The sequence below is a fragment of the Gracilinanus agilis genome, chromosome 1 (assembly GCF_016433145.1).
Source record: "Gracilinanus agilis isolate LMUSP501 chromosome 1, AgileGrace, whole genome shotgun sequence".
Classification (NCBI taxonomy): Eukaryota; Metazoa; Chordata; class Mammalia; order Didelphimorphia; family Didelphidae; genus Gracilinanus; species Gracilinanus agilis.
The window spans coordinates 75727744-75744061 of NC_058130.1; positions in this window are offsets into that span (position 1 = coordinate 75727744).

A 16318-nucleotide genomic window follows, 5' to 3' on the forward strand; every position below is an offset into this window, starting at 1 on the left:
TTTAATTGGGGACTAATAATTGTTCAATCCCCTGGCAACCAAAATTTTAATATTTACCCAATCAAAACCTCTTTTCCCCCTTACAGACCAGTTTCATTTTGCCAAAATTTACTAGGAAAAAATACATTTAAAGAAGGCAACATCCATAGGTCAAAATATAAAAATAGATTGTAGCAGATTTGGAAAGTATCCTAACCAAAAGACATATAATATTAATTAAAAGTATGACCTATAACCCTAAAGCTTTTATGAAATTATGAATATTTCCCTGTTAAAAGGGGAAAGTTGATTGATATATGTTCTTAGAGGCTATGATAAGGATTTTTAAAATTTCCAGAAATATTTTTGAAAAAAGCATATAGGACTTCATCTGCCAATATTGAAGGATAATCAATCAACAAATATGAGTTAATGCTTTGCTTGAGACACTGTGCTAGGAGCTAGGGATAAAAAGGCAAAAATGAATTAATCCCCACTTTCAGGGCTCCTACATTTTAACTGAGACAGCAAAGAGCTGGAAGGAAGAGCAGAGGAAAATAGAGACGGGAATATGGAAATACAGAGAAACAAAGAGGCAGAGACAATGAGACAAAGAATTATATAGTATATGCATATGTTTGTATGGTATGTGTACATACATGTGCACAGGGTGGATAAAGGATGGAATGGAAGAGGGAGAAGGAAAAAGAATAAATAAAAATTTGAAATGTGTTTCATAATAAGTACATATATTTAGATATGTTGAATATAATCAAAAATTGTTATAGTAGCACCCCATTGTATCAAATTGTAATTAGTATTTGTCAAAATTTGACAGAGATTTAGAGAAACAGACAAAAAGCCCTTATGAACTCACAGACCCTTTAGATCCCAATCCCCCAACTGGAGAGAAAAATGATTCTATTGACAGAAGTAGATTTTCATCTCTGAAATTTTCACTTATACTTTAAACAATTTATTAGCCAACTTTATTTGGCTGTCAGAATAAACAGGATTAAAAGTTTTAAGAATGATGAGTAGAAGATATCTAGTACTGCTTATTTGCCTTATGAAAAGAATGGTGGACTCATTTCAAAAAGGTTAAAAAACTACTGGGCATCATCTTAACTTATTTTTGACAGAATAGGGAAAAAGAAAAAAAATCTATTTCTACAGTATCTGTGTATGCTGTCAAACTGCCTTGAAGGTCTGAGGATTTTTGTTTGTTTTTTTTTCCTTTGGAGCATAGTCAAGAAATACCTACAGTATTTATCAGGCATAGTCAGTCAAAATGAATAAACTATAGATGCCCGGCAGAAATAGCCCCAAATCAAGCAATGGTATTAAAATACAGTCAGAAAAATAGTGCATCAGAGATTTAAAAAACTCCAGTAAAATCTATGCAATATTTTTTCCATCAACAAATCTTATAGAGGGTTATACGATTTTTCTCATCCAAAATGTTATAAACTATATTATCACTAAAGTTAAAATACTTTGAAAATTTTTATGTGGAAACTGCATTTACAGTTCTATTTAACAAAAGGGAAAGAGAGATATAGAGACAAAGAGTAAGAAATATATTTTTGTAGTCTTTTTTGTCATTTCTCACTCTTAATGACCCCATTTTTAGGAGTTTGCTTAGCAAAGATATACTAAAGTAAAAATGACTGATATGTGACCCTTTTTTCAGAGCAGTTTTGGAAAAAGCAAATGTAGGAGAAATGATAGAAAAAAAAGATAGAAAATATTATGTAAGAAGTAAAATCAGCATAAAGGGAGAAAAGGAAAGGGAAAGGAGCCTGAGGGTGATATAAAGGGCAACTTCATCTACATAATTTTTCTCCTCTTGTTCTGATAGGGAGGGATATAGGTAATGCTGAATAAGAGAAAGAGAGAGTTTCAATAGACAATGTTGGTACTGTGTCTGGTATTTAAAAAAATAAAAGGACTGATTTTGAACTTTCGAAACCACTGCAAACATTCATCTACAGGAACTCAAAAATTTTTTTTACAGAAATTGAAAGAATGATGAGAATGTATTTCCATAGCAATTTAAACATATAAAGTGTTTACCAGCTGAATATTGAATGAGCTAGCTGGTAGAAATATTATCACCACTTTATATCTAAAGAAACAGTTAGGAGAGGGTATATAACTTGCCCATATTCACACAGTTATGAAATGTCAGAGAATATGAACTTAAGTCTCCTGACTTCGTGTCAGTATATGTTTTGTTGTCATTATTAAATTATTATTAAACCACATTTCTCCTGTTATGAAATCACTACACTGTCTCACAACACCCAAGAACATATTTATGTAACATCTTTGGTATCCAGTAAACATTCTTAGGGAATTATTTTTTCAATGTCAAGTAAAAAAAATACTTATTAAGCACCCACTATATGTCAAACAATAAATACAAAAGAAATGAAATAATCTCAACTCTTAAGATACTCACAATCTAATAGGGGATATAATATATAGCCAACTATGTAAAAACAAATTATAAATAGGAGAAACCAGAGATCACCTTGAATTAACTGTTAAATTGAATTACAAAGTTTTAGGAAAGGCTGTTTTTTCTACTTCATTTTCCCTTCAAAATATATATTTAACAATGCATTTTAAAGGAAAAGTAATCTATTAGAAAATATGCACATCCAAAGATAAGAGCAAAACTACCTCTTCATTCATCTAAAACCATATATTCAACTCCTGCTGTATCCAAAAGAATGTGTTAGGTGCTCATATGGATTAAAGATTTAGCTAAATAGTATCTTTGCTTTCATTGAGCATATAGTCTAACAGAGGGATATCATGCAATCATCAGCATAAGAGCACGTAGCAATCACTTAACTTCACATGACCAGATGTAATGGTTAAATTTAGTGGTTGGACTTAAATTATATGAAATAACGTGGTCACAAGTCAGAAATATATTTACAAAATAGAAGGGAAACAATAAAGTAGAGAATTGTGAGAGAGGTTAGAGAAAATACCTATACTAGTCCTCAGCAAGGAGGGCCAGTAGTGAGTAACTACAAAGCCTGCTCCAAGATGGAAGCTAGTCGCTTAAGAAACTAGGAAAGTAGTCGGCCCTTTTCATTCACCCAACAAAGTAGTACAGGAGTCGGAATCCAAGTTGAAGCCATGATCCAAGCCGAGGTCACCAGTGAAGTTATCTCCAGGAAATACTCTCTGCCAGACTCAACTTTACCAGACTGACACCAGCCCAAGGATTTCATGGTTTTTATGGTGGTTTCCTGTCTCTGTTCCTTTTCACAGGGGCCAATCACAGCCTCCAAATTGTCCAGCACTGCCCAGGGACAGTGTCCATGGGATTGACTTCAATTGACATTCAATTCCTCCAGGATTGACAGAGATCCTTGGGGTTGACACTGCCATGTGCTTCTTGCAAGAAGAGCAAAAGGAAGGAAGATGGACTCATTTTTGCCTTCTGGTGTTTCAGGAGCTGATGGAGAAAGGCTTACACTTTGGTGCATTACGCCTTAGCATGGGGGGAAACCCATCAAAGAATTTACTAAGAAAAGCTATGTAGGAACTAAGATTAGGTTCTCTAATTTGAAAGCTCAGAGGAGGAATAGGCTCAGTGAAACAACTAGAGAAGAGGCCCTTCTTGGTGGAAGAACAAAGAAAACTAAAATAAGTGGGGTTCAAGTGGATAAGTCAGAAGAAAGGAAGTCCCACTTAATAAGGACCCAAAATAAGAAAATACATACATATATACATAATATAGATAGATAGATAGATAGATAGATAGATAGATAGATAGATAGATAGATAGATAGATAGAAATAAGCATATTTTAGAGAGGCCTATGAAAGCAAATTTACACATATCTTCAAATTCTCTTATACAATCAAACTTTGACCCTTAAAGGTTTCAGAACTTGTATTATTTGTTTTTTGAGGCATTTTGACAAGAAAAATTTGTTGTATTCTACTTTTGCTTGGCAATCCCATCTCACAATTTCTTTTCTGCCCCAAGGTTCTTTCTGTTGAATTCAAAAAGTCCAAGTTTTCCTCATCTGATGGCAAGGGGCATGAAGGATACCCCTGCCCCTCTCTACTCTTTGCTCATATTAGAGGCATCCTCTAACTTCTCTCCTATAATTCTTCCAGGCTCAGGGAAGGGCCCAAATCTGGAAAGTGTTCAGTAGGGAAGAAGCTTGTTGTAAGCTTAAAAATGAATATACGATATATCCAAGTATTATATTTAATAAGATTTATTAATAATTACTTTAAGTAAAAGAAAATAAAAAGCTAGAGTAAAGAGGGAGCTAACTAAGCCACAGTTGCAGGAGAAGAGCGTGAGAGGGCAGGGTTACACACAACTCATAAACAATACAAAGGACACTACATGGATGAAGGGAAAAGAATTCTGGGAGATGAAGTCCAAGGGTTCAAGATTTTCCAATTACACATAACTCCAACCTGGGAGTTGCTCACATGGTGCTCTGTGAGCAATGGAGCTGGAAACCCAGGTGGAACTTCTCATTTTCTACATGGTTGTGTTTTATTTACCAAATAGAAAAATGTGGAGATGATACAGGGAAATTATGGAGATAAAGCCCAGGACTGGTTCTAGGTACAAAATATCTCCCACCACTCTTCCTCCCTTATTCTCAAGAATCGTTTTCCACCGCTTCCAAACATCCTCATATGGCCCATTCCCAATGCATGAGACTTGCTCAAGGGAAGGTTCCTTTTTCCCAGGGTTACAGCCTTACCTCTCAAAGTCTCTGAGTTTCAAAGGCATAAACCTGAGTAAAAGAAAAACAAGTTCCCAAATAATCTAAGGAACATGACATCATCATCCCCCTACTTTAGGGAACATTCAATAGAGGAAGGCCCAGCCCCCATACTAGAAGAAGACACTCTGGGCTAATTGGAAGTCCTTTTCTTTCCCCCTCCCACCCTCTTTAATGTCATCTGGCCCAAGTATTGCTGACATTTACCTTCCTCCCTTGGACCCTCAAAGCCCTTCTATCCCCATCAGTACTCATCAGACTGAGCCCCCAGCTAATTGCCTCTGACTCTTTTACTCCACTCCTCTCTAGCTTCAATCCTGCCTTCCCCCAACTCAGCTACTTGGTCTCTCTCTAGCTCCTCCTGGTGTCAGGTAAGTCCGGAGGACTCTGCCCCTCGCTCAGGCCTCACAGCCTCTCCCCCTCAGGTTCAGTCTGTCTCAAATACTACAGTAACTGTCTTTGAACACAGGAACCTTCCCGCTTTCATCCTTGACAGCCAAACCCTTCTTGATCTTGTATTCACTTTTGTGGGGATTCCTCTTTCACTTAATAACATTTCTACTCCACACCATCCTCTTTAGGCCATGAATTCCTCTCAATCCAGGTAAAATTAAGTTAAAATTATTTTATTCAATCTAATCACTGTTTTTATTCCTGTTTATGCATTATTAATATTTATTTAGTAAAATACAACTCCATTAATACATATATTGGTTATAAAATCTAAATAGATTAATTCAATTTATTTTATTTCTTAGGGAAAAAATTCATTTGGTACTCAACCTATTAGGTACTCAATCTGCCTTCTGGAATGAATTAATAAGGAGTACTAAGGAACCACTGTATTCATGAGAAGAATGTACATATAGCTACTAAGATATATGCATACACATTTGTCTCTATATAGGTATATACATATATGGAAATTAATTTTATGTGAATCGATGTTTAAATGCAAGAAATACTATAACAAAATAATATGTTTATGTTATAAAGTACAATATTATAAAATATTAACAATATATCCATCATGTCTGTTTGTATGTATATAAAATTGTCCTTTTATAAGTCTTTCTAATAGGAGTTAAATGTATATGTTTATATTTATATGTGTGTATATATCCAGCATATATAGTGTTTACATTTGTGTATATTCATTTATATACATGCTCATACAGGACCTTCTCATAGGCCTCACTAGGTAGAATTGAATTTTCTCCATGTTGCCCTACTTGAATTGCTAATTTATGGCTTTCCTTTTCTGCTCTATAAAACCCCTACTCTACTTGCACCACTGGACTATTCTTTTCCAGGCTGAAGATATAGCTACATCTATACCTATATCTATAATACATATATCTATCTATGCCATATATATCTGATCTATCTGTAGATAGATATAAATATTAGAGGTAGATAGAGAAAAGTGTAAATAGATAGATAGATGGAGACAGAGATAGAAAGAAAGATAGCTATATAAAGAGACAGACAGATAGATATAGACAAAGCTAGATAGATAGATATAGATAGGCAGAAAGATAGATACACAGATATATAGATATAGATATAAATATAGAGATATATAGATAGATACCTCAATAGAGTAAAACCCTCCATCCAGCAGTGAATCTACACACCTCAATGATATATTGTGTTTATATTGTTGAGGAAAAGAAAGGACATGAAATCTGTAATTCAGGAGTTGTACATTTTCCTGGGCTCATGTGTTCCCTGTGTATGTGTATGTGCTATAGTTCTGTAAATCTATTGTGCCTCTTCGGAATAAAAGATGAAAATTCAAAAATTAAGATCTCTTTCCTAAAGGAACTTACAATCTACTGGAATTTTTAGAAAGAGGTGAAATTATACAAATTAGGTTGTGATAGAATTAAGAGAGATTCAAATATAGAAGTTAGGGAAATTTGAGGAAGGAAAATTGCATATTTTGAGTGGAAGAACAGGGATAACTTTATTTAAAAAGTAACATCTAAATTTAATTTTGAAGGATATGGCTTTTAAGAGACATATCTATCTACCAATCTATCTATTTTATCTATCTTATCTCTCTATCTGTCTGTCTGTCTATCTACAGTAGGAGTTTATTTCAGGCATGGAGAATGGCATGTGTAAGGGTGAAAAAGAGGTTTTATGGGTTCAATACATTAAAATATGGTAGCCAGAGGATTGAACTATTATCAATACTCAATTAAGAATAATCTCAAGCCAAAATTGACTTTTACAAAATTTTATTTATAATTAGGAATGTTGAAGGTAGGGAAATTGAGAGAGAGAAACTCTAGCCCAGACAAGATAAGAATTTAGAGGCCCCAGAAGAGGGGCACAGAGGTTAATTAAACAAGGCTTCTAGCCACAAGGCCTTTTAAAATTAGAGAGGCAAGAGAGGCCTCCCTGAGGGTAGAGCCTCCAGAAACACCAAGGGAAGAGAAAGAGAGTCAGCCTAACTTACCCACGTGACAATTCAAAGGGGATATTTACTTTTTTAATTATTTTTTATTTTTAGAAAAATTTTCCATGGTTACATGATTCATGTTTTTACTTTCCTCTTCACCCCCTCAAGCTCTCCCCTCATAGCTAACTCGCATTTCCATTGGTTTTAACATGTGTCATTAATCAAGACTTATTTATATATTATTGATAGTTGCATTGGTGTGGTCATTTCTGGTCTACATCCCCAATCATGTCCTCATCAACCCAAGGGTTCAAGCAGTTGTTTTTCTTCTATGTTTCCTCTCCTGTAGTTCTTCCTCTGAATGTGGGTAGTGTTCTTTTCCATAAATCCCTCAGAATTGTCTTTGGTCATTGCATTGCTGCTAGTACATATGTCCATTACATTCTATTTTACCACAGTATATCAGTCTCTGTGTACAATGTTCTACTGGCTCTGCTCCTTTCATTCTGCATCAATTCCTAGAGATCTTTCCAGTTCACATGGAATTCCTCCATTTTATTATTCCTTTGAGCACGATAGTATTCCATCAACAACATATACCACAATTTGTTCAGCCATTCCCCAATTGAAGGGCATAACCTCACTTTCCAGTTTTTTGCCACCACAAAAAGCACAGCTATAAATATTTTTGTACAAGTCTATTTATCTATGATCTCTTTGGGGTACAAACCCAGCAATGGTATGGCTGGATCAAAGGGCAAGCATTCTTTTATAGCTCTTTGGGCATAATTCCAAATTGACATCCAGAATGGTTGGATCAGTTCACAAATCCCCCAGCAGTGCATTAATGTCCCAATTTTGCCATATCCCCTGGAACATTTATTACTCTACCCTGCTATCATTTTAGACAATCTGCTAGGTGTGAGGTGGTGCCTCAGAGTTGTTTTGACTTCCATTTCTCTAATTATTAGAGATTTAGAACACCTTCTCATGTGCTTATTGATACTTTTGATTTCTTTATTTAAAAATTGCCTATTCATGACCCTTGCCCATTTATTAATTGCGGATTGGCTTGATTTTTTTGTACAATTGATTTAGTTCCTTATATATTTGAGTAATTAGACCCCTCTCAGAATTTTTTGTTATAAAGATTTTTTCCCAGTTCATTGTTTCCCTTCTGAATTTGGTTGCATTGTTTTTGTTTGTACAAAAACTTTTTTAATTTAATATAATCAAATTATTTATTTTACATTTTGTAATTTTTTTAATTCTTTTTTTTTAATCCCTTGTACTTCGGTGTATTGTCTCATAGGTGGAAGATTGGTAAGGGTGGGCAATGGGGGTCAAGTGACTTGCCCAGGGTCACACAGCTGGGAAGTGACTGAAGCCGGGTTTGAACCTAGGACCTCCTGTCTCTAGGCCTGACTCTCACTCCACTGAGCTACCCAGCTGCCCCCATTTTTTTTAATTCTTGATTGGTTTTAAAATCTTTCCTTTCCCAGAGATCTGACAAGTATACTATTCTGTGTTCACTTAATTTACTTACAGTTTCCTACTTTATATTGAAGGCTTTCACCCATTCTGAATTTCTCTTGGTGTAGGGTGTGAGATGTTGATCTAAACCTAATCTCTCCCATATTATTTTCCAATTTTCCCAGCAGTTTTTTTTTTCAAATAGTGTATTTTTGTCCCAGAAGTTGGGCTCTTTTGGTTTATAATACATTGTCTTGCTGATGTCACTGACCCCAAGTCTATTCCACTGATCTTCCCTTCTGTCTCTTAGCCAGTACCATATTGTTTTGATGACTGCTGCTTTATAGTATAGCTTAATATCTGGTACTGCTAGGTCACCTTCCTTCATGTTTTTTTTTTCATTATTTCCCTTGATATTCTTGATCTTTTGTTCTTCCAAATAAACTTTGTTATTTTTTTCTAATACAGTAAAAAAGTTTTTTGGTAGTTTGATAGGTATGGCACTAAATAAGTAAATTAATTTGGGTAGAATGGTCATTTTTGTTATGTTAGCTTGTCCTATCCATGAGCAATCAATGTTTTTCCAATTGTTTAGATCTAGTTTTAATTGTTTGGAAAGTGTTTTGTAGTGTTGGTATAATTCCTGTGTTTGTTTTGGTAGATAGATTTCTAAGTATTTTATATTGCCTAGGGTGATTTTAAATGGTGTTTCTCTTTCTCAAAGGGGATCTTTAAAGCAGTCTCACCAGGGTCTCAGTATTCCAACACTCCTCCATGAACTAGAAAAGGTCCTTTACCAGATGCTTTCTTCCACCAAAGACCCCAGCTGACTGAGAACCTTCTCCTTTTAAAGGGGTCATTTATGCATCACTTCCTATGCCTCCTTCCTAATTTGCATGTCCAATCACAATAGACAATTCTCATAGTACTGCCTAGGGGGAAGTCAGTTGATTCTGATTTGTCACCAACTCTAATACAGGTACATAGGTTATGTACCTCCCAGAATTAGAGATACTCTCACATTTGATGATTAAATCTAAAGATGGGCAGTGCAGACTTAATCTAACTATCACACATGGCAACTATATAGAGAACATAAGAGGCAAAGAAACAAGCAGTACTCTTTATAGATGAAGCATTGTGCAAGAAAATAAGTGTTGCTAATTATATATCAAAGGTAAACTGAAATTAGATGATGCCATAAAAATAATTTACCATTTTATCTTAAAAGCAATAGAGAGCTACTAAAATTTTTGCTGGATTTTTTATTTTTTGGAGCAGAGAATTTACATAATAATGACACAAGGTGGGATATATGTGTGTGTGTGTGTGTGTATATATATATATATAATGACGTAAAGTTTGTAAAGCACTTCATACCCTCACAACCCAGTGAGACAGTACAAACTATTCTCTATATTTTACTTGTGTCATTTAAAATCACTTGGGAACTACATTTCCCATGATCCCTAATGGGTTTCCTGTTTTGGATGATGTATTCAAGGTGAGGGACTGTTTGAAATTAGGGGGACGTGACTTGGGACTTCCTCTTTAGTTACCTGAGCTCGAGAAGAGAGGAAGGTAAATGGCTGAGGTGAGGTTGGAAGAGGTTTTTCTTACATGCGCGTGGTCAGTTTATCTCTATCAGCATGGCTTTTATTAAAATACTATTCTTCCTTTTGATCTCGTCCCTCATCATTTTTAAAAATAACATACTGATGGGGAAGCTGAGGCTGAGTGGATAATATAATGTATAAGAAGGGATTTGAACTCAGGTTTTTTTAATGAATTCATTCAAGCCAGACTCTCTAACAACTATACCATTATAATCATAATGTTGCGAAGATTATTTTGGCATCTGTCTGGAGGATAAAGAGGGAAGAGAATGGAGGTAGAAAGCCTACTTACAAGGCAATAATACAAAAGAGGTGGAAAGAGACTAAACTGTCCAGTTATTAGCCATAGGAATGGAAAGAAGGTAATAAATGTAAGAGCTATTATGAAGGCAGAATGAGCAGTATTTGGCCAATGTGAATGATAAGGGAGAGGGAAGACTCAAAGCTGATTCCAGCATTCTGAAGCTAACATGACAGTGAGGATAGTGATATCAACAACAAAAAAAGAATTTGTTGAGAAGATAGGGAGACAGATTCGTTTTGGAGAGATGATGAGATCCTTGAGATGTTGACTTTAAGGGAACCAACAGATCAAATAAAAACTTTTGTTATCTTTTTTTATTTAGTTTTTTTTGGATAGGAGAAAGCTGAGTTAATTTGTAGACCAAGAAGGAAGAATCAGTAAAGAGGTTAAAGATAGGGAGAGAGAAAGGGAATAATCAATCAAATTATGATTGGAGGAAATGTGTTAAAGGTCAGAGTAGGATGCATTAGCCCTGGCAAAAAAGATAACTATCTTACCCTCTAAGACAAGAGAAAGAGATGATTACATAAGCAAACACTTGCCCTTTAAAAGCTTTCAACCAAATACTTAGTTGTGATTTCTTTATTATTGATCCCTTTGTTGAAAAAATGGTATAAACAGAATAAGATTGTCTGAATAACCCACTATATTCTGTACTTTTCTCAGAACTGAAATGAATTTAGCAGAGGCAGTATAAAAGAAAAACCTGACTTGCTCAGAAAACTTGGATTTGATCCCAAGCTTTGCCACTTTTATTATATAACCATGGGTAAGTAAGTCACTAAGTAAGTTGGATTGGATGAGATCTAAGATAGCTTTTCTCTGACCTTTTCCCCACTCATCCCCTCTTTTGAAGTGTCATTACTACCTCACATAATTTTCCTGAAGATCAAATAAAAATATGCATGAAATGTGCTTTGTAATAATGAAAATGCTATATAAAGATGAGTCCCTTTTAATTGAAAACAAATTTTAAAAGTTTAATGAACTTTATAATGAATTTACCAAACTGTCAGCAATTAAGATGTCATGTAGATATTACCTAAAAATTTAGATTATGTCCAGAGTTCCAGTCTAAATCTGTTTCCAAAAGAATTATCCTCCAAAATTAATCTCAATTTTATTTTATTCATTTAATTGATCATGAATATTTATATAAATCTCTTCAGAACTCTTCTTCAGTTTTCAAGTCACTGCTCTACTGATAATTCTATTTTATTCCAACTGTTTTTCCAATGCATTTGATTTAACAGTGCAACTCTTTTCCTCTATATTATTCCTTCTCAATAATCTTTCTCCATTCTCTGAAGTTTTCACAATCTTCTCCCTTTAATGTAAAATGGAACTTTACTGATTGCTGAAGTAATCACAACAAGCGTTCAATAAGGAATTATTGAGAGGCTACTATGTGCTAGGTACTGTTCTAAGTGCCACAGAGATGATCACAAGGAAACAATACTACTCATAAGGAACTTATATTCTAATTGGGGAGAGAATAAGTACATATGCAAATATATACAGCATATATATAAATTTAATGAGTACAGATATGTAACTAAAACAAGGTAAATGGATAGAGAGCACTAGAATATAGGGGCAATAAAGGAAAAATGAATATAGAAGGTAGGGATTAAGCTGTTTCTGAAAAATAGAAGGATTAAGATCCTGAGGTAGTCAGGAAAGGTATATCAAGGACAGAAGACAACCTGTAAAAAGAAGTGGAGATCTAAAATGGAAGGTCATGTAGGAGGAACAAAAGTTTGGCTTTATTAAAGACTATAGGAGTGGGAAGTAATATTCAATGTCTGGACCTCTTATTTCTTGTTTGTTCTTCCATAACCAGTCTGCACTCTGTGTCTCAATAACTGATAGCATTCAAAGAGTATCTGACATGTGTATATGTGTGTATGGATCTATATGTATATTATATATTATATATACATGTATATGATGTTATATACATATATATATATATATATATATATATAAAATTTGATTTCCTAAATATCATTGTACAGTGTGAAAAAATACTGGATTTGGTGTCCTGGGTTCAAATTCTGACTGTAATTTACTTCTTGAATGATCTTCAGAAAGTCACTTAAATTATGGACATCAGTTAAAATTAAGTAATTGAACCAAATGACTTCTAAGGTCCTATCAAATTTGAAATCTATGACTATATTATCCCCTTGAGGCTTATGAGAATGCAACAAATCAAGCCTTGCCTACTGAAAAAACTTCACCAAAGACCATAACCATTTATTTTGGTGGTATAATAGCTACATATCTTTAACCCATGGAATTTGGGGAATAAGATTGAAAAGACCCAAATTACCCCATATGGATTTGGGGTTTTACAGAAACCAAGTAACTACAAAGTTGATGAACACATTTCAATTCTTTGATCCAAGCATCAATAAATATATTGAAAAGGATAACCTTTAGGCCATGTCCCTGTAGAGCACCATTCAATAATTTCTTCCATGTTGTTGTTGAAATATTGATGGCTACTTCTTAAGTATGGCCTTCAAGTCTGCTTTTCTACTGACCTCACAATAGCACTTTACTCTCTTAGCTTGCACATTTTTCATCTTAAACTAGTTTTCTGTGACAAACACAATTGCTAATATCATCATCAGATATTGCTGAACCATAATTACTCCCTGTTCTAAGAAGCCAAATGCCATCAGCAATTTTTCTATTAATATATTTTTATTCAATGCAGAGCAATACAGTTTTATTGAATCACTGCATTGTGACTGTAATTGGCACAACTCTCAAGGGAATGTCGAACACTGTATAATATAGAAATGCATGGCATCAAGAAGCACAGCTCAAATTATTTTTAAAGGCAAATTAAAATTATGAAAGGAAACTATCTCTGCTGTTTATTAACTTGAATTAACACATTTACTAACTGCCTACTATGTGTAAGCTTACAAATATATAGTGATGAAAAATGTCATAATTTCTACCCTCAAGGAATATTTCAACCTAGTAGGCATATGAATGTTTAACTAATATCTGAAAGGAAGATACTTCAATTATTTAATAAATCTGAAACTATATCGGTATGGGCTAATATCTATTATTGGTACAGATAGCAACCCACTGACACCTTCTCATGTGATTCCTGTCAGTCTTCTCATTATACCTGCACAGTGAATCTATTCAATGCTCTGACAGCATTCTAGAGCTAATGACATCTACCAATGGAGAGCATTGATTCTCTAGTAGCTTTTCTTCAGTCTCATTATATGTAGTTTGCAGAAGGCTGAATTAGAAGTCAAAAAGTCTAAAAAGACAAGTTGTACAATCCTAGTAAGGCAAGTCATTGCTTTGGATATCTGCTCCTGATCTGTAAAATTTGAAATTATAGAAGAAAAATATGCTTATTGTTTATTCAATTAATAAAGTTGGACTTAAATGACCACTACTGTTTCTTCCAGCTTTAAACTCTATTAACCTATCTACTTTTTCCAATAGAAATTCTCAGACAATCTTTTATAAAATCTCTGGTATACAATTCTTCAATATTAGTATTCTATAATCTATGTGATGTTTCTCAATTGCAATTTTCATGAAATACACATTTAAGTCTTCAAAAAATATCCCACATATATCTAATGCTTTTGAAGAAATTGATGAAGTCTGAATGATGACTGAGGCAGAACATTCTTCACTTAACTTCCTTCATGGATGTTTCTCTAGCATAAGCAATGTTTATTCTTTCACCTTATCATGAACATGGAAATATGTATTGTATAATAGCACATCTACAATTTGTATCATATTACCTGCCACTTCGGGGAAGGAAAAGTGGTACAAAGGAATATGGATGCACAATGTCAGTAAGTAACTACTGAAAATTGTACTAATATGTAATATGAAAAAAAGATTTAAAAATAGAAACCAAACCAGAAACTATCATATGATTCACAACCATATAATAGTTAAAGGAGAATACTATTAAAAAGATAGGTTATGTATATATATATTGATCTCCAAAATATCAAATGACCTTAGGATTTCTGTTTCCTTATTTAAATTCAAGAAGAAAAGAAAGTTCTTTTCCCATATTAATAGGTACCACAATGAAAAATTAATATAGACTTTAGAGAAATAAACCTTTAAACAAGAATTTGTTTTAATAAGAAAAAAACTCCATTTTCTAGTAACTTCAGGATAAATAAATGCAAAGAATAATTACTTTTTAAAAATTCTCAGAAACTCCATTCTACAATGTCAAGTGAACCCTGGATAGGAAAATATTCAAGGATTTTTCTCTCCTCAAGAAGCACCTCTCTTTCTCAAAACTTTTCAGTTCATTAATCTCTCTCCTTCTTTCTCACCTTTTCTTAGAAGAATGGTTTTTATTTTATTTTATAAGTGTTTTTACTTTACCTTCTTCAATGAATCAACTATTTTTATTTGGTCCAGAGCATTCCTGGATAAGAATGTTCTTTCTCTTGTACAACATCACTAGGTAATATTCATTCAGCCTACATATTGGAAACCTGTATTAATTAGGAAGACATGCCTACCAAAGAAGCCCTATTTTATTTTAATTATCAGAATATTTTTTATTTATTTGAATAATGAATAATGAATAAGGTCAAATTGTTGCCAGGTTGGTGGGGTTAGAACTGGCAATGTTTTCCAAGTATAGCACTGTTTTGAGAAATTTTAATGAAAACAACTTTTGAACTAGTCTCTAATAACTATGTAGCAGCTGATAACTCATAAAAAGACAACCATTTTTTAAAAAACATAATGATAACCTAATAATAAACATTAGATATTTTTTAAAATTTAGACTTACTTGAATATTATTTAAATATAATGTATATAAATGTAATCATAACAATATTTAAAATAAATATGTAAATAATACATACATATATCATCATCACATTCATTAAAATTAAAATATAGATATAATAAAAACAATTATGTAGGCATAAATACATATGTACATATATATATATATACACACAAATACATAGATATACATAGATATATCCTGAAAGACTATATAAAGATAAGATTAAAAACTGGTAGCATAAATAAGAACTTAAGTTACTTATTTATATATTCATTTGATATTGACATGTAATTAGACAAATGCTAAGATTCTAAGTTGCATAGCTGATGCCCATACCCAATGGTAAGGAAAGCTGTTTTTTTTTTCTATAAATGCTCAATGCTAGTGCTTCTTAAGTTTTTTGTGTCATGGTAACAGCTGTCAGACTGATCATGGTACGCATTTTCAAAATGTCCTATTTTTGAAAGATATATAATTGAAAGAAAGCTAACTTTTAGGTAGAAGTTATTACAAATAAAGATGTAATTTTGTCCCACCCATGTTCATAGGGACCTCCTCCTCAAATCTAAGAATTCATGAATGTAGGTTAAGATTATGTATTGTAGATCAAAGAATTTTTTGTGATACAAAAAGGGAAAAACTAATAACATTATAAATAATGAGTTAGGGCTCAGCAATACTATTACTAGGTCTGTATGCCAAAGAGATAAAAAGCAGGGGGGAAAGAATCTATAAGCCCAAAAATATTTACAGCAGCTCTTTTTTGTGGTGGCAAAGAAATGGAAACTGAAGGGATGTCCATCATTGGGGAATGTCTGGAAATCACGTGGTAAATGCTTGTAATGGAATACTATTGTGCCATAAGAAATGTCAAAAAGATAATCACAAAAAAACATGGAAAGACTTAAATGAGGTAATTCAAAGTGAAGTGAGC